Consider the following 24,010-nt stretch of genomic DNA (forward strand, 5'->3'; position numbering starts at 1 on the left):
TGGAGAATCATGCAAAACATGCCTCTGCAATTAAAGTTGGATGCAAAAGGATCAACTCACTATTATACAGATACACACAGAGAGAGAGAGAGAGAGAGAGAGAGAGAGAGAGAGAGAGAGAGAGAGAGAGAGAGAGAGAGAGAGAGAGAGAGAGAGATGGACTTGGCTATATACTAATGGATCTCCAATCAAATCTGGCTAGGCCTGGATCAGATGATGGGGCCACATCAAAAATTTGAGCCATTAGATGTGATTTACTATCTCTAAACTGCATATATACTAAAAGTCATGTGATTTGAAGATCCCTAGCTTATGCATCAAGGGGTCAAAATAACAGCTTAAAGAACATGAAACAATATACGTTTCTTGACTACATGATGCACAGGATAGAAGCCTCCGAATCGCGTGATTTTTTTGTGTCTAGGCAATTTACAGATAGTAGATCACAAGAATGACTCAGATCGTCAATGTAAGACCTTCATTATCTAATCTAGATCGTCAATGTAAGACTTTCATTATCTAATCTAGACTTGACCTAAACTGAGTGAAACTTCATTAGAGTGCAGCCAAGCCTATCCCCCCCCCCCCCCCCCTCTCTCTCTCTCTCTCTATATATATATATATATATATATATATGTCAAAATTTCATCCAAGGTTGTAATTAGGAAATAGTCGTTAATCACTCAAAGTTTTAGATGACGACTAATATATGACCCATCCAAACCGAGGATTAAAGCAAAGGCAATGTCTGTCTATTGAGATAAAACATATCAAACTAGTCCTATATCAGCTTATGGCACAATTATGTGCCACTAGCACATACTACAATACCCATGGTATGTTGGCACAAGACCTCATATAGTACTTAAAACCCTGATCCCTATTTATATATATATTATTATAAATTTACTTCATTTACTATGAAGGCTTGCCATTTAGCAATATAGAAAATCAGAATTTAAGACAAATTGTGCAAAATCTTATTGGCATTTTCTAAGTCCTTTTGGATTTATTATATATTTTTCCAAACTTAGTATGAAGCATATTTAGAAAGATCATAACAAGGTTTTCGCCACCTATTAGACAAGTGATTGAGTTAGGATCAAAATAAAATTGGAATTAATAATGCCTAAACCTCTGTCAAACCACAAATTAATGTCATTCTCCACCATTTCCGGATCCCTAACCCCATCCAAAACCCTCCTCCCCCTCATCCTCCGCTGCCGCCTCCTCTCCGCCCTCTCCGCTGCGCCGAGCCCCTCGCCCATGGCTGCCACCGAGGACTCCCTGCGGCGGGCCCTCGCCGAGAAGCAGACCGCCGTCGATGCCCAGTCCGAGGCCGTCCGGGCCCTCAAGGCCCGCCCCGGCGTCTCCAAGGACGAGATCGATGCCGCCGTCGAGATCCTCAAGGCCCTCAAGGTCGAGCACGGCGCCGCCGCGAAGCGACTCCAGTCCGCTGTCAGCAGCAACGGCGACGGCAGCCGCAAGGAGGCGTTCCCGCAGGCCGTCGCGAACACGCTCGAGAGGAGGCTGTTCTACATCCCCTCCTTCAAGATCTACCGCGGCGTCGCCGGCCTCTACGACTACGGCCCCCCTGGGTGCGCCGTCATATCCACCGTCCTTGCCTTTTGGCGTCAGGTAACGCCGCCAAAACCTTAGTAGCAGAGCTTTTACAAAATTGTACTTTGTAGAATGAAGCTCCAGCAAGTCGATCCGATCAAGTTCTACTAAGATTCTCGAGTGGAGCGATTCTGTAAGAAATAGATAAATTTCAGGACGTCTTGTTCTCCAATGGATTACGTTAAACTAATTTCTTGGGATTTTAACCCACAAATGAGAAAACAAGTTCCCCCCATCATGTCTAAAATGCTTACCTTTTAAACAAACTTCTATAACTAGTACCTGATAATTAGATTTTTTCTCTTTATATTTAATATTGCATCAGTCGAAGCTTGCAATGATATTTAAACTCTTACATTCAGCGACAGTGGTGATCATTGTTTGGGAATTTATCTTTACATTTGATTCTTCTTGCTAGTATATACTGCTTCCTGCATCTTTTTCCTCGTAGTTTGAATGCTGAGTTGTTCGTTATATGCTGTTTAATTTCGAAAAGAGCATATTATTTCTCATGGATCGAATGCTTAATTATATGTTTTAACACTGTTTTAATTTGAAGGCAAAACAGAACTGCTAGTACACAGAATGCTACAATAATATGTTCGTTCTGTTTTCTTTAGCACTTTGTTTTGGAGGAGAAAATGTTGGAGATGGATTGTCCCTGTATCACGCCAGAGATAGTCTTGAAGGCATCTGGTCATGTGGATAAATTCACTGACCTGTTGGTGAAGGATGAGAAGACTGGGACTTGCTACCGCGCTGATCACTTACTCAAGGACTATTGCAAAGGGAAGCTCGAGAAGGACCTAACATTGTCGCCTGATAAGGCTGCAGAGTTCAAGCACGTCATCTCGGTGTTGGACGATCTTTCTGCTGCAGAGCTAGGGGCAAAGCTGAAGGAGTATGATATCCGATCGCCTGATACTGGGAACCACATCTCTGATCCATACCCCTTCAATCTCATGTTTCGGACTTCGATTGGCCCATCTGGCATGCTTTCTGGGTGAGATAATTTGCACATGATATGTACTTAATTAGCAGCGATTGGTGTCTGGTATTTAGTTGCTGTTCGATTATCTGTGGATTGTAGGTATATGAGGCCAGAAACAGCACAGGGTATATTTGTGAATTTTAACTACCTGTACTATTACAATGGCAACAAGCTTCCATTTGCAGCAGCTCAGGTTGGGCAGGCATTTAGAAACGAGGTTTGTTTGCTTCCATTTTCTTCCTTTACTGTGGGTATAAATTGTGCCTTTAGGCATAGAAGATCACATCGTGCAAAACTGCCATGTGTAATGAAGATCTGAGCTGCATTATCTTGTTATTGATTTTATACGTGTTAAAAGTTGGTGTTTTAGTATACATGTATAAACAATGATTCTTGGTGGATGTATTTCTTTTCTTTTTGCTAAGAGAAAGTGGATGCATTTCTGTAATGCTTGATCGCATGCTAGGTCTCATCTAATTGATTTGTCTATTCTATGATCTAAGCATCCCAAGTTAAATAAAGATAACTCTTTCGTTGCTGTTTGCTCAGGTCCTTGTATTGGCATATGTGAACTTAACACAAGTTGATACCATGAATTTGAGGGCCTCATCCAATCAAATTATTGACTTGAACCATAGCATGCAGAAAGACTTAACATGAATTTGGAATTTGGGATAGTTAAGTTGTTGGCTTAACCTAATTAGATACAAAATATGGCTTCAGCACATTTAACCTATAGGATTAGGCTAATTTGTTTTGTATCATATGAAAGATTTAGTTGTTACGAAGCACAACATTGAAAATTCAAATTTAAGCAACTTGCCCATTTTATACATAAAGTTCTTAGTGTACTTTATGGGGATCATGTTTTAATTTATCTAGTTGCTCTGAGAAACTTTCCTTAAAGATGAATATCGTTCCCTAATTTAAACCATGTCAAGGTCCTATTTTATCCATTCTCTTTCCAAGTCTTGTAGAACCTTAGAGTCTTGCTCTCAATTGCATGCTCCTGAATTCCATAGCCACGTAGCCTTTTAGTTTTTTTTGTTAGATGATTCTCGCCTCTAGTTGACTTGGATAAAATCAATAGAGAGATGACATTTGGTTATCAAATTTTGATGGATCATACCTTGATTCCTCTAGCCAATGCTATGTAGATGGGAGAATGCTTGCCTTAGTTAAGCTCAACCTGTCTATGGACATCTATGCTTGATCTAAAATTTGATAATCATTCAATATGCATATGTTGATGCAAATATGTAAGTTTTTGGTTCATAGACAAATTTGGGGCAAAAAGCAGTTGACATCATGTAGATGGTACTCTTTTCCCTCTCCTTTGACCATGGTTCTTTCTCTTGTTCTCACTCCCACATTCCGTGTTCCTCTCTGATTTTTGCAATCGAGGTGCTAATTTGGCTGGTTGAACATGGGTCAAAGCAAGCATTTTATATTATTCTACTTAAGCTATTGATAATGGATTACTTGGGATTGCATGCTCCAATTTATTTATAGAGTATGCCTTGAATTATATAGAACTGATTGCTTACTTCAATGACAGGCATGATCAATTTCGTTGGATGGGGCCGTTGATTTAGTAATATAATAAGAGTTTCTTGAATGCTCTAATCTATCAAGGGTTAAATTTATTATATCTCTTTTAACTCAAGGAAAGAAAAGAAAAAGCATTAAAAATTGATGTTATATAGCCTATATAATAAAATAAATAAAAATGACCTTTCTATTATTGGAAACGCTAATATAAAACTTTTTAAAAAAATCTATAGCTATCTTTAGTTTTGGCCAACATCAGGCAGAACCACTGAAGTTGACTGAAAATGGAAGTTGGAGGTCAGTTGCAATTTGATCTTGGCCTAAAGCAATCCATTCTGGTAGAAACTTAAAATCTTGGGTGAAAATGAGGCTTGAAGGGTGCTATTTGATTGGCACGATGCTTTTATAACTAATATCATTTTAAATGAATTCCCCTTTCATGAGGTGACAATTCAGTGATTTTCATCTTGGTTCCTCATGTAAGGTGATCCTTCTTGACTTGGAGAGGGATGACAATGTGAATGACTGAATGGTGTCAATTACAACATTGACAGGCATTAGTAGGTTTCATGCCACTAGATTGTTAACATTTAAACTTATGATTTTTGTGTTTGATAAGTCACTTTCTGTGTAGGAATGATTTTGCAGTATATGACGATGCCTTAAAGAGAAATTTTTCTCAAAATAGATTGGTATTATTGTTGAATTCAAGATATGTTAATGTAATTTCTATGTGAAACTATTCTATCCACCCAATTTATTTCTTTTTTCTAATTATTGTGCGGCTGATGAAATATCTAATCAACTTAATGATGATGGGAAAAGCGGGTCTTGTTATGATTGCTTTGAACCAAAAGGAGTAACCCTTGACACAATGAGGAGTACTAGTGGATTGGAAGGATGACTTCAGCCATCCCTTCCAATGGGTGTGTAGACTCATAATTTAAAGTAGTCACGACAAATCATCATCGATTTATACGTGATTGTAGGCTGTCCGAGAGTCCACATTTGGTTATGCTCTTTCCTCCATGTCTCTCTGATTGTATACCTGTTCATTTGCCATCAGTGCACCTTTTCCACCAAAATTGAAAATGCCACAAAAAGAAGGGTCTAGTATTATATGGTGGCTAGTTATGAACACACTTTTTTTGAAAAATACGAGCCTTAGTGTATCACCTTTATGCCCTTGATGTTCGATGCTATCTAGCTAGATGGTCAACTAATGTGCTATATCTTAATTTCTTCTCTCAAAGTAACATATCAGTTAGCGTAAGTGCTCTTGTGAACATACATACATAAATGATATTTCGAGCTTTTGTACGACTTATATCACACTGACAACTTACAAATTCGAAAACAAATTGGCCGCAACTTTTTAATTGCAAGAATTTTTCTCTGGGGTGCTTCATTTCTTACTTTTTCGTACTTGTGATATTGCTGCTGCACAGCTGGAAGAAGCAGTACAGGAAAACAGCAATGCTTGGGAAAAAATTAACTACTTGACAGTATGGATGAGGTACACAACTGAATTATGAGGAAACAATAATTATATCAAATGGCCAACATTGTGCTCACTTTGTTGTGGAGCACGTTGTTAATGTAGTAGGCAACTGAGTTTTGATCACAAACCAACCTAGTTCTTGATTTAAGCTTCCCACCAAAAGTTCTTGGCGTAAACAATCATTATCAAATTTTACTGAATTAGCTGAGGATTGGTTGAAAACTTAATGCATTTTTTATCTTGTTTCTTGTGATATAACTGTCAGTTTAAAGAACTGAATGAATGATTGCACTGTTTCCTCATTTTCTAAAATAGACATGTTCCCTCTGTAACGTTGGAAAAGTGAATCAGTTTTTTTTTGTGGCAAGGCTTCGTTTTATTATTCACCAGATCTTGTTTCTCCCATATTGATTTTTGATATTTTGTCGGAGTATGAGTTGATTTTGTGCTTTTTTCAGTTGAAGGAATATAAATGCAATAATTTGGGTGAATAGCTAAATATTTTTGATGCTGTTCCCTTAATTCAAAAGTTATGCTAGTAGAAACCATGAGCGTACTCTCTTATATTTCTTTTTTGTGTTACAGACTTACAGGCCTCTGTTTTATGTTCAACTGTCGGTCTGACATAACTTATTTTCTATGCTGAGTAGATTTCACCTCGCCAAGGTCTTTTAAGAGCCCGTGAGTTCACACTAGCTGAGATTGAGCACTTTGTGGATCCTGAGGACAAATCCCACCCAAAGTTTGTTGATGTTGCCAACCTGGAGTTTTTGATGTTCCCTAGGGAGGAGCAACTTGCAGGGAAATCAGCCAAGTCAATGGTCCTTGGTGAAGCGGTTTCAAAGGTTGGTTTCTTTGGCTTCCTTGTTATCACCTTTGTGCTGATCGTTTCTTTCTTTACCTTTATTTTATTTTGACACCCCTATCTTCATTTAGTTTAGTTTCCTTTAAACATTGTTTTAATTTCTTTGTATAGGGAACAATCAACAATGAGACACTTGGTTACTTCATAGGACGGGTGTATCTTTTCTTGACTCGTCTGGGAATTGACAAAGATAGATTGCGCTTCAGGCAGCATCTGCAAAATGAGATGGCTCACTATGCGGCAGACTGTTGGGATGCGGAAATAGAATGCTCCGATGGCTGGATTGAATGTGTTGGGATTGCTGATAGATCTGATTATGATTTACGAGCTCATTCGGTACGTAATCAAGACCTGTTTGCACTTAAGAGTGCCGTGATGAGTTCTGATTGTGACAAATTATAATCTTATGCACCTCTTACAAAACTTTTCTTCTTTTAAACAAGTGAGAGGACTAGTTAGCAATGCATTGCGTCTGCTTGAATTGTGATTGGATTGAATTTGGATCGTCATCAAAACTCTCAGCCCACACAACCCACAACATTTGAAAAGAATAAACCCATACCAACTCATTTATTATGGGCCCTGTACCTGACCTGCTATTAGACTTCACTTGTTGGTTATCTATCTTTTAATTGAAACAAGATAGTGACAAGAATAGGTATCTAGGATGCGGCATCGAGAGTGAGGAGAGGAAATTAAACTGTTGAAGAAAATGTGATATATCTTGAACATGCTGTCTACTCCACTTTATCTTCATTATTTTTTGTTTCCTCTCTTAACTATGAACATCCACAGCTGGGTTTCAAGGGCTTGCTCAACCTCTGCTAGCCTGTTGGATCTGGGGCTGAAAGCCAAACTTGTTTATTTTGGGCAAGTTGGGGCAGGTGTTGGTTGGTCTTCATCAGAAACTGCCACACCTATGAAGAGTAAATGGAAAACAATGTCGAATAAGAAACCAAACCTTTTGTTATCTGAAAGCAATATATAATAGTGACCTTTTTACCCTAGTTTGCAATTTTTCTACTAGTTTGCTTCGCATGTAAATGGGCTTCAGATTTGCTTCTTTAGAACATCACAAGCTCATGGCTTTGTGCCTCTTTTCAAAAGTTGATTGTTATTTGCATGTCTTGGCCAGCCTTATCTTAGAGACCCATCTTAGCTATTGTTTACTTTTAGTTGCATAGAAAGACAATCCTCTTATGCTTATGCATGCCATTCTTTTGCCAGAGCTTTTGCTAAAACTCTTCTTATCGACCATTTATTCAAGTTTTTATCTATCGGCTGATTAAAGCTTCGTAGATTGATGCTGAAGTATGATGATTTTATTATGCTGTTCAACAGGAGAAAAGTGGTGTCCGTCTGGTTGCTAATGAGAAGTTCTCAGAACCTAGAGAGGTGGAGGTAGGATTTTCTTTCCCACTTTTTTTTATGTCTAATTCCACATGTGGAATGGCAAATCACTGATCTCCATACTTTGCTGCAGAAGTTATGTTGCACTTTTTCTATCTATTGTCCAAAGGATACTGACGTTCCTATTTTCAACTTGCTTATTGTTTGATTTTTAAATAATTTCAGAAGCTGGTTATTTCCCCATCAAAAAGAGAACTAGGTCTTGCATTTAAGGGTTACCAAAGAATGGTGGTTGAAGCATTGGAGGTAACCTTTGCACAGATTCCATGCTGCTAATTACTTGCCTTTTCATTTATAGCTTCTAACAAGCTCTTTGGACAGGCCATGAGTGATGAAGAAGCACTGGAAATGAAAGAAGCTTTGGATGATAAAGGAGAGGTGGACTTCCAAGTCTGTACACTTGGAAAATCTGTGCTTATGAAGAAAAACATGGTATCTATCAGTATGGAAAGAAAGAAGGAACATCAAAGGGTGTTTACCCCTTCTGTTATTGAACCATCTTTTGGTATTGGACGAATAATCTACTGTCTCTTGGAGCATTCTTTCTACACAAGCAAATCAGAGGATGAACAGCTGAATGTGTTCCGCTTCCCTCCTCTAGTGGCTGCTAGTAAGTGCATCATCTGCCCATTAATCAAGTCTCAGCAGTTTGATGTAGTGCCCAAACTCATTGCTAAATCACTAACGGCGGCTGGGATCTCACATAAGCTGCTTATAAATTACGATTTTGCTGGTGTTTTGTGCAGGCACGTCTATAGGGAAAGCTTATGCCAGGACGGATAAGCTTGGTGTTGCCGCTGCGAAGCGACTCCAGTATGCTGTCAGTGGCAACGGTGACGGCTGCAGCAAGGAGGCGTTCCGGCAGGCCGTCGTGAACACGCTCGAGAGGAGGCTCTTCTACATTCCCTCCTTCAAGATCTACAGCGGTGTCGCCGGCCTTTACGACTATGGGCCTCCTGGGTGCGTCGTCAAGTCCAACGTCCTTGCCTTTTGGCACCAGGTAATGCCGTCAAAACTTTAGCCGTTGAGTAGCAGAGCTTTTACGAAATTGTACTTTGGAGAATGAAGCTCCAACAAGTCGATCCGATCCAGTTCTACTGAGATTCTTGAGTGGAGCGATTCCGTAAATAGATAAATTTCAAGACGTCTTGTTCCCCTATGGATTCGTTGCGGTTACGTTAAACTAATTTCTTGGGATTTTAACCCACAAATGAGAAACAAGTTCCCCCCATCGTGTGTCTAAAATGCTTATAGGTGATACTTAACTTTTAAACAAATTTCTATAACTGGTTACTGATAATTAGATTTGTTTTTCTTTATATTTAAGATTGCATCAGTCGAAGCTTGCAACGATATTTAAACTCTTACATTCAGTGACAATGGTGATCATTGTTTGAGAATTTATCTTTACATTTGATTCTTCTTGCTAGTATATACTGCTCGCTGCGTCTCTTTCCTCGTAGTTTGAATGCTGAGTTGTTCGTTTTATGCTGTTTAATTTTGAAAAGAGAATATTATTTCTCATGGTTCGAATGCTTAATTATTTGTTTGAACACTGTTTTATTTTGAAGGCAAAACATAGCTGCTAGTACACAGAATGCTACAATAATATGTTTGATCTGTTTTTTTTAGCACTTTGTTTTGGAGGAGGGCATGGTGGTGATGAAGTGTTCCTGTGTCACGCCAGAGATAGTCTTGAAGGCATCTGGTCATGTGGATAAATTCACTGACCTGATGGTGAAGGATGAGAAGACTGGGATGTGCTATCGTGCCGATCACTTACTCAAAGACTATTGCAAGGGGAAGCTCGAGAAGGACCTCACATTATTGCCTGATAAGGCTGCAGAGTTCAAGCATGTCATCTCGGTGTTGGACGATCTTTCTGCTGAAGAGATAGGAGCGAAGCTGAAGGAGTATGATATCAGATCGCCTGATACCGGGAACCACATCTCTGATCCATACCCCTTCAATCTCATGTTTCAGACTTCGATTGGCTCATCTGGCATGCTTCCTGTGTGAGATAATTTGCACATGATATGTACTTAATTAGCAGTGATTGGTGTCTGGTATTTAGTTGCTGTTCGATTATCTGTGGCTTGTAGGTATATGAGGCCAGAAACAGCACAGGGTATCTTTGTGAATTTTGAGGAATTGTACAATTTCAATTGCGAGAAGCTTCCATTTGCAGCAGCTCAGGTTGGGCAGGCATTTAGAAACGAGGTTTGTTTGCTTCCATTTTCTTCCTTTACTGTGGGTATAAAATTGTGCCTTTAGGCATAGAAGATCACATCGTGCAAAACTGCATTGTGTAATGAAGATCTGAGCTGCATTGTCTTGTTAGTGATTTTATACATGTTAAAAGTTGGTGTTTTAGTATATATGCATGAACAATGATTCTTGGTGGATGTATTTCTTTTCTTTTTGCTACGAGAAAGTGGATGCTTTTCCTTAATGCTTGATTGCATACTAGGTCTCATCTAATTGATTTGTCTATTCTATGGGCTGAGCATCCCAGGTTAAATAAAGATAACTCTTTCATCGCTGTTTGCTCAGGTCCTTGTATTGGCATATGTGAACTTAACACAAGTTGATACTATGAATTTGAGGGCCTTATCCAATCAAATTATTGACTTGAACCATAGCATGCAGAAAGACTTAACATGAATTGGGAATTTGGGATAATTAAGTTGTTGGCTTAACCTAATTAGATACAAAATATGGCTTCAGCGCAGTTAACCTATAGGACTAGGCTAATTTGTTTTGTTTCATATAAAAGATTTAGTTGTTACGAAATGAGTCTGCAAGCACAACATTGAAAATTCAAATTTAAGCAACTTGCACATTTTATACATAAGGTTCTTAGTGTAGTTTATGGGGATTGTGTTCTAATTTATCTAGTTGCTCTGAGAAACTTTCCTTAAAGATGAATATCGTTCCCTAATTTAAACCATGTCAAAGTCCTATTTTATCCACTCTCTTTTCAAGTCTTGTAGAACCTTAGAGGCTTGTTCTCGATTACATGCTCCTGAATTCCATAGCCATGTGGCCTTTTAGTTTTTTTTGGTAGATGACTCTCGCCTCTTGTTGAATTGGATAAAATCAATGGAGACATGGCATTTGGTTATCAAATTTTGATGGCATTTGGTAACCATTCAATATGCTTATGTTGATGCAAATATATAAGTTTCTGGTTCATACACAAATTTGGGACAAAAAAAAGTGACATCATGTGGATGGTACTCTTTTCCCTCTCCTTTGACCGCAGTTCTTTCTCTTGTTATCACTCCCACATTCCGTGTTCCTCTTTGATTTATGCAATCAAGGTGCTAATTTGGCTGGTTGAACATGGGTCAAAGCAAGCATTTTATATAATTCTACTTAAGCTATTGATAATGGATTACTTGGGATTGCATGCTCCAATTTGTTTATAGAGTATGCCTTGAATTATATAGACCTGATTGCTTACTTCAATGACAGAGATGCTCAATTTTGTTGGATTGGGCCTTAGATTTAGTAATATAATAAGAGTTTCTTGGATGTTTTAATCTATCAAGGGCTAAATTTATTATATCTCTTTTAACTCAAGGAAAGAAAAGAAAAAGTATTGAAAATTGATGTTATATAGCCAATATACTTAAATAAATAAAAAATGACCTTTCTATTATTGGAAACACTAATATAAACTTTTAAAAAAATTCTATAGCTATCTTTAGTTTTGGCCAACATCAGGCAGAAGCTCCGAAGTTGACTGAAAGTGGAAGTTGGAGGTCAGTGTCAGTATGATCTTGGCCTAAAGCAATCCATTCTGGTAGAAACTTAAAATCTTGGGTGAAAATGAGGCTTGAAGGGTGCTAGTTGATTGGCACGATGCTTTTATAACTAATATCATTTTAAATGAATTCCCCTTTCATGAGGTGAGTTCAATTCAGTGATTTTCATCTTGGTTCCTCATGTAAGGTGATCCTTCTTGACTTGGAGAGGGATGCCGATTTGAATGACTGAAGGGTGTCAATTACAACATTGACAGACATTAGTAGATTTCATGCCACTAGATTGTCAACATGTAATCTTATGATTTTGGTGTTTGATAAGTCACTTCTGTGTAGGAATGACTTTGCAGTATATGACAATGCCTTGAAGTGAAATTTTCCTCAAAATAGACTGGTATTATTGTTGAATTCAAGATATGTTAGTGTAATTTCTATGTGAAATTATTTTATCCACCCAATTTCTTTTTTTTTCTAAATATTGTGTGGCTGAAGAAATCTCTAATCAACTTAATGATGATGGGAAAAGCGGGTCTTGTTATGATTGCTTTGAACCAAAAGGAGTAACCCTTGACACAATGAGTACTAGTGGATTGGAAGGATGACTTCAGCCATCTCTTCCAATGGGTATGTAGACTCATAATTTAAAGTGGCAGTGACAAATCATCATCGATTTATACGTGATTGTAGGCTGTCCGAGAGTCCAAATTTGGTTATGCTCTTTCCTCCATGTTTCTCTGATTGTACACCTGTTCATTTGCTATCAATGCACCTTTTCCACCAAAATTGAAAATGCCAGAAAAAGAAGAGTCTAGTGTTATATGGTGGCTAGTTATGAACACCCTTTTTTGGAAAATATGAGCCTTAGTGTATCACCTTTATGTCCTTGATCTTCGATGTTATCTAGCTAGGTGGTCAACTAATGTGCTATATCTTAATATTTTCTCTCAAAAGTAACATAGCAGTTAGCGTAAGTGCTCTCTCAAACATACATACAGAAATGATATTTTGAGCTTTTGTACGACTTATACGAGAATGACAACTTACAAATTCGAAAACAAATTGGCCGCAACTTGTAGTTATTAAATTCGGCACCTTGGTTTATAGTCTTTTCTCATTTTTTTAAATTTACAATTTATTTCCATAGATTTATTGCCTTTTCCATAAAAGTTAAGCAATCATGGTTGTTTAACTGGCCATGCAATAGGTGATAGTTTAGCCTTACAGCCTAGGGTGATTACCGTTGTCTCTTCTTGTGCTTTTCCTATTTTATTGTATTTTAGTTCTTTTCATTTATTTTCATGACTATTTTTTTGCCTTTTTCAATAAAGTTAGGTAATCCGGGTTGTCAAACTGTCGAAGTGACCCTAGGTAATAGTTTAGCCCTAGAGTCTAGGTGGCTGAATAGGCATCTCCACTTAGTACAACAACCAATCTTTCTCTGGTCTATCTACTTCATTTATGTCATTAGATTTTTCATTTTTCATTATATTTGGCAAAATAGCATTTTAAGTTTTTAACACACATTCAGTAGCTTGTGAAAGATAGAACCCGGGTTTGTGGTTTCTAATAAAAGAATTTTTCGAATGCATATGTGAAGTGAGATATTGCTTTGTATGCGTACTGATGTAGGACAACTTAGGGGATGACCTGCCATAGCATGGTGGGAGGACTTGGGGAATACCTAATTTGTTGCCTTGCTGTTCTATTGCAGAAAACAGGGCAGAAGTGAACACTTTACTGGATTGAAGGGAAGAGAGAAGCTTTCTAGGTCCATCCTAGGGTTTAGGGATAGTGTTTGTTGTTAGAAAAGAAGTTTCTAGGGGTCTTAGGATTAAAGGAGAAGATTTGATGTTGACTTGAAATTTAATTCAGGCAATAATACATATATTCACAGGTTTTTGAAAATAGGGAAAGACATGAGAAGTGAAGGAGTTGAGAGATGAATAGGGAGAGGGGAATAGAAAACTCTAGAGACAGGGCGAGAGAGGGAGGAGAGAGATTACTTTCACAAACTCATACAATACAACTCATGACCACCCTTTTGGTTTGCCGATACACCAACCTGGGGATGAAGTAACCTAATAAAAAAGACATGCAAGGACCCGCCAACCACATATATTAAAAAACATGTGACTTGGAACCCAAGTAACTTGTAGGTCAAGTAATTTAAGGGCCAATTTAATCTCGTATCCATTTTTATAATTAAATGTTAAACAAATAGAAACTTGATACACGATTGATTTTGGACCATCAAATAATTTTGATGCTCCAAGTTGTTGGATGAGGGTTTAGATCATCATAATGGAAAAATTTGCCGCATGATCTAGGCCCTTGACTTTATGATTTGTTTCCACTGCATGGATCTCATGCTCGAGATCTTGATGTTGCTTTGACACTTTTGATTCATCTCTACATCTCGAAGACTCGACGATGGAAACTAATATAAAATTTTCTTATGATTGTATTCTCAACTGGTTGTTTCGGTTCCCTTGGATCTTCAGCCATAAAGCTTTTGATCATCTGATTGATGGTATTCTTTCATCAATACACAAATCAACAAGAAATAGATTGTCAAAATGCTGTAATATGGTCACAACCCTTGAGAGCTTGCTGTTCATCTCTTGATTGTTTGGAAGCTGCTCCAGCGTTGGATCATCAATGCTTTAAACCGTCTCGACGAGATTCTTAGGATATGGTGCACCTTCAATTGCTGGTTTGAAGGTTCACCATTTGCGATATCTTCGTAAACATATCTTCTGTAGAGACATTCTTGTTCTATGAATTTTTAATTCCAAGAATTTTCCCTGGGGTGCTTCATTTCTTAATTTTTCGTACTTGTGTATTGCTGCTGCACAGCTGGAAGAAGCAGTACAGGAAAACAGCAATGCTTGGGAAAAAATTAAATACTTGACAGTATGGATGAGGTACAAAACTGAATTATGAGGGAACAATAATTAGATCAAATGGCGAACATTGTGTTCACTTTGTTGTGGAGCATGTTGTTAATGTAGTAGGCAACCGAGTTTTGATCACAAACCAACCCAGTTCTTGATTTAAGCTTCCCACCAAAAGTTCTTGGCATAAACAATTATTATCAAATTTTACTGAATTAGCTGAGGATTGGTTGAAAATTTAATGCATTTTTTATCTTGTTTCTTGTGATATAACTGTCAGTTTAAAGAACTGAATGAATGATTGCACTGTTTTCTCATTTTCTAAAATAGACATGTTCCCTCTGTAACGTTGGAAAAGTGAATTCTTTTTTTTTTTTTGGCGCAAGGCTTCGCTTTATTATTCACCACATCTTGTTTCTCCCATATTGATTTTTGATATTTTGTCGGAGTATGAGATGATTTTGTGCTTTTTTCGGTTGAAGGAATATAAATGCAATAATTTGGGCGAATAGTTAAATATATTTGATGCTGTTCTCTTAATTCAAAAGTTATGCTAATAGAAACCATGAGCGTTCTGTCTCCTATATTTCTTTTTGTGTTACAGACTTACAGGCCTCTGTTTTATGTTCCACTGTCGGTCTGACATAACTTATTTTCTATGATGAGTAGATTTCACCTCGCCAAGGTCTTTTAAGAGTCCGTGAGTTCACACTGGCTGAGATTGAGCACTTTGTGGATCCTGAGGACAAATCCCACCCAAAGTTTGTTGATGTTGCCAACCTGGAGTTTTTGATGTTCCCTAGGGAGGAGCAACTAGCAGGGAAATCAGCCAAGTCAATGGTCCTTGGTGAGACTGTTTCAAAGGTTGGTTTCTTTGGCTTCCTTATTATCACCTTTGTGCTGATCGTTTCTTCCTTTACCTTTATTTTATTTTGACTCCCCTATTCTTCATTTGGTTTAGTTTCTTTTAAACATTGTTTTAATTTCTTTGTATAGGGAACAATCAACAATGAGACACTTGGTTACTTCATAGGACGGGTGTATCTTTTCTTGACTCGTCTGGGAATTGACAAAGATAGTTTGCGCTTCAGGCAGCATCTGCCAAATGAGATGGCTCACTATGCTGCAGACTGTTGGGATGCGGAAATAGAATGCTCCTATGGCTGGATTGAATGTGTTGGGATTGCTGATAGATCTGCTTATGATTTACAAGCTCATTCGGTACGTAATCAAGACCTGTTTGCACTTAAGAGTGCCGTGATGAGTTCTGATTGTGACAAATTATAATCTTATGCACCTCTTACAAAACTATTCTTCTTTTAAACGAGTGAGAGGACTAGTTAGCAATGCATTGGGTCTGGTTGAATTGTGATTGGATTAAATTTGGATCGTCATCAAAACTCTCAGCCCACACAACCCACAATGTTTGAAAAGAATAAACCCATACCAACTCATTTATTATGGGCCCTGTACCTGACTTGCTATTAGACTTCACTTGTTAGTTATATATCTTATAATTGAAACGAGATAGGGACAAGAAAAGGTATCTAGGATGCGGCATCGAGAGTGAGAGAAAATAAAACTGTTGAAGAAAATGTGGTATATCTTGAACATGCTGTCTATTCCACTTTATCTTTAGTATTTTTTGTTTCCTCTCTGAACTATGAACATCCGCAGCTGGGTTTCAAGGGCTTGCTCGACCTCTGTTAGCCTGTTGGATTTGGGGCTGAAAGCCAACCTGTTTATTTTGGGCAAGTTGGGGCAGGTGTTGGTTGGTCTTCATCAGAAACTGCTACACCTATGAAGAGTAAATGGAAAACAATGTCGAATAAGAAACCAAACCTTCTGTTATCTGAGAGCAATATATGATAGTGACCTTTTTACCCTAGTTTGCAATTTTTCTACTAGTTTGCTTCGCATGTAAATGGGCTTCATATTTGCTTCTTTAGAACATCACAAGCTCATGGCTTTGTGCCTCTTTTCAAAAGTTGATTGTTATTTGCATGTCTTGGCCAGCCTTATCTTAGAGACCCATCTTAGCTATTGTTTACTTTTAGTTGCATAGAAAGACAATCCTCTTATGCTTATGCATGCCATTCTTTTGCCAGAGCTTTCGCTAAAACTCTTCTTATCGACTATTTATTCAAGTTTTTATCTATCGGCTGATTAAAGCTTCGTAGATTGATGCTGAAGTATGATGATTTTATTATGCTATTCAACAGGAGAAAAGTGGTGTCCGTCTGGTTGCTAATGGAAAGTTCTCAGAACCTAGAGAGGTGGAGGTAGGATTTTCTTTCCCACTTTTTTTATGTCTAATTCCACATGTCGAATGGCAAATCACTGACCTCCATACTTTGCTCCAGAAGTTATGTTGCACTTTTTCTATCTATTGTCCAGAAGATATTGACTTTCCTATTTTCTACTTGCTTATTGTTTGATTTTTTAAATAAATTTCAGAAGCTGGTTATTACCCCATCAAAAACAGAACTAGATCTTGCATTTAAGGGTAACCAAAGAATGGTGGTTGAAGCATTGGAGGTAACCTTTGCACAGATTCCATGCTGCTAATTACTTGTCTTTTCATTTATAGTTTTTAACAAGCTCTTTGGACAGGCCATGAGTGAAAAAGAAGCACTGAAAATGAAAGAAGCTTTGGATGATAAAGGAGAGGTGGACTTCCAAGTCTATACACTTGGAAAATCTGTACTTTTGAAGAAAAACATGGTATCTATCAGTATGGAAAGAAAGAAGGAACATCAAAGGGTTTTTACCCCTTCTGTTATTGAACCATCTTTTGGTATTGGACGAATAATCTACTGTCTCTTTGAGCATTCTTTCTACACAAGACCAAGCCAATCAGAGGATGAACAGCTGAATGTGTTCTGCTTCGCTCCTCTAGTGGCTCCTATTAAGTGCACCGTTTTCCCATTAATCAAGTCTCAGCAGTTTGATAAAGTGGCCAAACTCCTAGATGAATCACTAACGGCGGCTGGGATCTCACATATATTAGATGCTACAGGTATGCCCGTAAAATTTAAGCATCCGATAATAACTGAACTCCAGTTTTAGTCAGAATTCTGGAATGCCATTATTTCATAGGTTGTGGTGGATAATGTTACTTCTCTTCCCATAGATTCTAATACTGTTTTTTTTTTTTTTTGCCAATTAATCCTACTGTTGGGTTCTCAAATGTTTTATCATCAACTTACTCCTAGACAGCTAGAACTTGGTTTGTGGATTGACAAGTTAGTAGATAACTGCATGATATTTAAATATACTGATTGTTGTGATTGTGCTGATGTGATGAAATATACAAGCCTACTTAACTAGTACACTATACAGAAACAATAGCTTTTAAAGTCCGCATCGGTTGATTAATGGTTCAGATGATTCAACATCAGACTAAGCTGCTTATGAATTATGATTTTGTTGGTGTTTTGTGCAGGCACGTCTATAGGGAAACGTTATGCCAGGACGGATGAGCTTGGTGTCCCCTTCGCCATAACTGTGGATTCGACTACTAGTGTGACCATACGTGAGAGGGACAGCAAGGAACAGATCCGTGTAAGCATTGAGGAGGTAGTCTCAGTTGTGAAAGCACTCACGGATGGGCAAACGACATGGGCAGATGTGCTGCGGAGATAACCCAACCCACATTGCTAGGCATGCTGATGAGTTGTGAAGCGGCTTCTGACGGATGAAGTGATGAAAGCAATCTCTTATCTTGCTGGATTTTCAAACTAGTGGAACTTACTAGGCTATAATTGTCAAGTTACCCGGGAAAAAGATTCGCAAACATTTTTGTCACAAATTGCACTAAATCATTTTTGTCTAATCACAAGTTTGAAAAGATTCGTAAAGTGTTGATAATATTATTGCTTGAGGAGCGGACGGTGCGTCTCCCAGCAATATATACAACTGCAAAGAACACAAGCAAAAGGTGCTCAAGCTTATAAACAACAAAACTAATGTTTCAATTAATACTATACAATGTTATGCTAATGCTGTTGCAATTCCATTAGTTCTAGTGCTTTATATGTTTTTTTTTTTTTTTTAGCCCATGTATTAATCCCATATATCTGTAAAGAAATTTGTCAGGCTTACAATACATATTTTAGAAGAAGAAAATAGTATTGCCATTCAAGCCCAAAAGAAAGGTCAGTCTTGTCCAGATGATGGGGTTTGGAGCATCACTGTTTGATGTTTCGACCCATTAAATATAATCTACTATTTCTAATCTTCTCACATCAAAAAATTCATGTGACCCTTAGCATATGAACCGCTTATATATCTAGTAGTAAAGATGGTTAGTTTAACTAACATGAATAATGGATATTTTTTTTTACCACTAGATGTAAGGGCTAAGATTTCCAAATCACAAGATTTTTGACTACAAGCAAAGAAAGTAGATGCATTCAAAATCTTCAATCTTGATTATTTTGTCTAGATCGATCTCATCTAGACTACTGTATAGGCTCCCACATGTTAGATCTACTGTACATGTATCTATGCGTGTACAAGGAGTCAGAGAGGTGTTTAGGATCAAGTTATATTTGGTGTGACTTATTAAATTATACCTTTTTTTTCAGTTGGATGATGGGGGTTGCTCATCAATGATTCGAGCTTATACACCAAAAATCATATTATTTTATAGCAAAATATGGCAATTAATTAACGCCCGCATAGTTGGTGGTTCACCACGAGAAGTGAAAGCTATGGGTAGGAAGCGTCGTTATCCCGATCAGAATTTACGGGGTCATTTTGCTGAGTTCTTTCGACATGGTTCTCTCGACGCGCCCTAGTATACTCTACTTGTTCACCTGTGTCGGTTTGGGGTATGGTCAGTTCACCGGGAGGATCGCCCTCCCAATTCGAAGTTTTTTCCTGGAAGTATAGAGACTCCCGGACTATGCATCGAGATGCTCAAAAAAATGTGTTGTTTCATATTATTTAAATTATCTGATTTTTGACTTCTTAGGGTATAGGATAGAGTTCTCCAAATCATATGATTTTTTATGCATAAGCAACTTAGAGGTAATAGCTTCCATTCAATAGCTTAGATCATCGTTGCAGGATCCCATCATCCAATTTAAAAAAGATGTAACTCTTGATGTAGGACAACGCAGAGAAGAGGAGGAAGAAGAGGAGAGGAGGAGAGGAGGAGAAAGAACTAGGCTTTGCACCTAGCCCCACTCATGATTTTGCACGCCAGAGTTAAGAAGAAAGGAAATCATAATTTCATTAAACCATTCATTAACCTTAAACAAGCACGTGGACCCATATATATAGGGTCACAAAATAACAAAAAGAACCCTACAAATAAAACAATCCCAAAAGGCTCTAAAATGGCAATACGTAAATAAATCCAATCAACATAAAATAAACCCAACTAAAATAAATCAATCCAAAATAAAATCAAGCTGACTGAACTAGCTGGACTGGCTGGATCTGCTGGACTAGCTGGATCCCATGGCGACCGACTGACCTGGCACTGATGTCCGCACCAACTCTCCTCGGGTGGAAAGAAGTTGACCTCGACGAAGGTGGCTTGGTGTAGCTCCGGTAGTACTCTAACAAATTGGGGTCGATCTGCTGTAGCTCCTCGCGCGGGATCCAAGTGTAGTCGGACTTTGGTCATCCTTGCCAACGAATCAGGAAGTGCTGAATGTTCCCATTATTAGATAAAATGATCTGCTCGTCTAAAATGACTTCAACTAGTTCTTTTTGTGCTGGTGGGAGAGGCGAAGAAAATGGAGATGGGATGGAATCAGGAATAGGGGAGTCATCGGGCGCAAGAGAAGACTCCATGAAAGGGTCACCAGGGATGGATGGTTGACCCTTGAAAGCAACCAGATCTTCAATATTAAAAGTAGAGCCGATATCAAAATCAGATGGAAGATCAACAACATAGGCATTCGTGCCAACTCAATGCAATACCCGAAATGGCCCAGCACTACGAGCTTGCAGTTTCTTAACGGTTCTATGTGGAAACCACTTGGCCGAATACGTACCATAACATAATCCCTAGTTTGAAAGTCCATAGCATGGGAATCAGCCTGCAATTTGTATTGAGCATTACTTGTATGAATGCACTTTTGGATTTTCTGATGTAACTCATGAATGTGTTGGGCAAATGCATGTATAGACTCAGGAATTTTAACATGGGGTGGCATGCGTAAAAGACCTGGAGGTTTTCTAACTTTGTAAATATGCACTACCTCACATGGACTCATGCCTATGGGCCTATTAACTGAATTATGGAGGTGAATTTCTTGGACAACTAGAGCGGATACCAAAGAGTCATTGACCTCTTTCTGCTCAAATTCAACAGGATGCATGATGTGGACTACACTCATGGTGGACCGATCAGACTCTCTCTCTAAAGGTGCAAATAGTATAGGTGTAGTGCGGATGCATCCTAGGGTATTAGGTCCTTCATCCCATGCTTCTTCATCAATGTTCTGAACGTCATCGATGTCTGGTTCGTAGACTTATTCCTCTAAGTCATTTGTGTCACCACCCTGCTCTTGCCGAGCAATGATGAGAGATTTGTTAGGACATTGAGAGGCAATGTGACCAAAATCTTGCCATTTGTAGCACTGAATTTTGGAATGTAGTTTGGGAGGCTCACCAAGGATTCCCTTACCTTTAGTGTCTTGGCTTGGGACAGGAGCGGTTGATGGGGTTTTAGTGGCAGAGGAGAGGACCTTATAGAAGGTTTGGACCCCGAAGAATGAGGCCTAGTGCCCTGATTGTTAGAGCGCCTCACAAACATGGAATTGAAGACCTGCTCATAGTTTTTCACGAATGTATATGCCTGGTTTAAAGTGGACACCTCTCGGAGGACGAGTTCTTTCCTAAGTTCATCATTAAGACCTCGACAGAACTGACTTAGGACCATCTTCTTATCCTCAGTCACATTACATCGCATCATGTAATCATCAAATAGGGCAATGTAGTCAGTAGCTGATCGGGTGCCTTGTCGTAAGTTATTCCATCAGTCAAGGAGATCATCTTGGTAGCTAATAGGTAAGTATCTTTTTTTTTAGTTTTTCTTTTATTTCTATCCAGTCAGTTATAGCCGGTTGACGTCTCCTAACCAAAAGCTGTTCGGTTTTTTGCCAAAAGAGTTTAGCTCGACCAATAAGCTTCATTCTGGCAAATCGGACCTTCTTTTCGTCGGACAAATTATACCACTCAAAGAAGTGATCCATTTCGTGCAACCAGTCTGAAAAGACCTTTGGGTCAAGGCGACCATCAAAGGTGGGGGCTTCAACTCGGATGCCTTTCATCACATTTTCAACATTGTCACGAGGGCCTCTGGGTTCTACGTTGTATTGATAACCCTTATTGATATTAGAAAAAGGGCCCTGTCCTCTAAGACGAGGGTAAGTTTGATAGCGGCCTAGAAAAGGGCTAGTGTCGAACTGCTCTGTCAGTTCGATCCTAGATGGTCTAGGATTTTATTCTCGACCTCTGGACCTTCGAAATGAAAGGCATTACCTTTTTTTGGATCCCATAATCCTCTAAAGGGAAGCCTCAGCTGAGTCTAGTCGGGCGCAGACCTGGGTGGACACTGTGGTCAAGTCTTGGATAGCCTTCATGAGGGTGTTGATGAGGGTATCCATGATAGATTGGGTTTCGAATGCGGGATGACACGACTACTATGAAGGTGTATATGATGAATGAACTTAAATATGTACTATCCGACAAAATGGAGACAATATTGGCTCCGAGGCAAACCTATTGCATGCAATGAATTCTAAATATCAGTGCGTATGCTCAATAAAATTCAGAACTATTCCCTAGTAAAAAAATATTTCAAATTGAGAACCAGTAAGTGACGCAAGCCAACAAGTAGCTGCAGTCAAGTAGTACAGGTGTCTAGTAGGTTGTCGAGTGGCACGGGGCCTCGTAGGTCTTCTAACGAGGGTTTAGCTCTACAATTAACAATAAAAAGGGCTACTACTATGGTTTTTTTTTTTTGTGTGTTTCGTGGAGGTGTGTGAAGCATGTGTTTTAAATTTTTGGGTAAACCACTAAGCACAAAAATAACTATTAAATGCCAAATTTAACAAACTTGGTCCGATGGAGGGCGACGAACAAAGTGCGGCACACGAGCTCGACAATTGGCTTTATTGACGCCAATTATTGCCTTCCTCCAATATCTCATGACAGGGCCTGCTCTCCTCTTCCCTTACTGACCGCCAACTCCCCTGCTCCACCACCACCACCACCTCCTCCGCTGTCGCCGATCCAGTCCTCCACCTTTCCTCCTCTAGTCTCTTCGTCAATACTACCCCCTCGGCCACCAACTCTAGATGCAGGGCATCGTCTGGCTCGACAAGCCAGTGAAAGATTTTAGCAACTCTGCCTCCGCCGCCGGCCTCCCCGCCCTCAAGTTCTCCGGCGACACCACTCGCTTCCCTTACACCCACCGGTAGGGCCGCTCAGCCATCCGCATCTCCTGCGTTATCTCGGAGACCTACCGCCTCGGCCTGAACAACGTCCGGTGGTTCGTCATGGGTGATGACAACATCGTCTTCGTCCCCGACAACCTCGTCCATATCCTCTCCCAGTTCGACCACCGCCAGCTCTACTATATCGGCTCCAACTCTGAAAGCCACCTCCAGAACATCTTCTCCTACGCCATGGCCTACGGCGGCGGCGGGTTTGCCACCAGCCGCCTCCTCACCGCTGTCCTCGCCCGCGTGCAGGACCGTTGCCTCCACCGCTACTCAGCCCTCTATGGCAGCGACGACCGCATCTAGGCCTGCATGGCCAAGCTTGGCGTTCCCCTCACCCGCCACTCGGTCTTCCACCAGTTCGATGTCTACGGCGAGCTGCTCGGCCTCCTCGCCGCCCACCCCGTGGCCCCCTCGTCTCCCTCCACCACCTCGACGTCGTCCAGCCCGTCTTTCCCGATGCTCCCTCCTCAGAAGATTTCGGGGAAACAACGATGATTTTGGGGAAACATCCCGTCTCGCCGCCGCCCTCCCAAGACTAGGAGAGCTGGAGAGGAGGCCTTGGCCCGTTGGATGCAGGGTTTCTAAATGATCTCGACCGTGGAATTCCGAACTCATTTGGTCGTGTTAAGCCACGAGCTTGTTTGGGCTCGTGAGCTGCTCGGGCTCGAGCTCGGGCTCGGATTTAAACGGGCCTCATTTTGAGCTCGGGCTCGGACTCGTTTGACTAACGGCCCGAGCCCAAGCTAAGCTTTTACTGAGTCGAGCCCGAGCAGCTCGGCCGTTAACAGTCCTAGCTCTTTGGATGGGCCATGAGTGAAAAAGATGCATCGGAAATGAAAGAAGCTTTGGATGGTAAAGGATAGGTCTTGCATTTATACCATGTTTTTCTTTGAGTATAGATTTTTCAAGTTTGTACACTTGAAAAATCCGTAGTCAAAAA

At 39.6% G+C, this 24,010-nt stretch overlaps 2 pseudogenes across 1 annotated transcript; both read left to right on the forward strand.

The window, feature by feature from the left end:
* Positions 1-1,154: 1,154 nt before the first annotated feature.
* On the forward strand, positions 1,155-18,604 carry LOC120108411 (glycine--tRNA ligase, mitochondrial 1-like; annotated as a pseudogene). The gene is made up of 17 exons (XR_016397791.1): positions 1,155-1,638; positions 2,241-2,623; positions 2,711-2,828; positions 6,314-6,508; positions 6,640-6,864; positions 7,870-7,929; positions 8,104-8,184; positions 8,260-8,548; positions 8,685-8,938; positions 9,571-9,953; positions 10,041-10,158; positions 15,272-15,466; positions 15,599-15,823; positions 16,825-16,884; positions 17,060-17,140; positions 17,216-17,621; positions 18,048-18,604. The product of XR_016397791.1 is annotated as a glycine--tRNA ligase, mitochondrial 1-like (transcript).
* A 4,319-nt stretch (positions 18,605-22,923) lies between these two features.
* LOC149751601 (uncharacterized) lies at positions 22,924-23,609 on the forward strand (annotated as a pseudogene).
* The last annotated feature ends 401 nt before the right edge of the window (positions 23,610-24,010 follow it).

The sequence above is a fragment of the Phoenix dactylifera genome, chromosome 11 (genome assembly GCF_051530095.1).
Source record: "Phoenix dactylifera cultivar Ajwa chromosome 11, Ajwa_hap1_PhDact_Kaust_v1.1, whole genome shotgun sequence".
Lineage (NCBI taxonomy): Eukaryota > Viridiplantae > Streptophyta > Magnoliopsida > Arecales > Arecaceae > Phoenix > Phoenix dactylifera.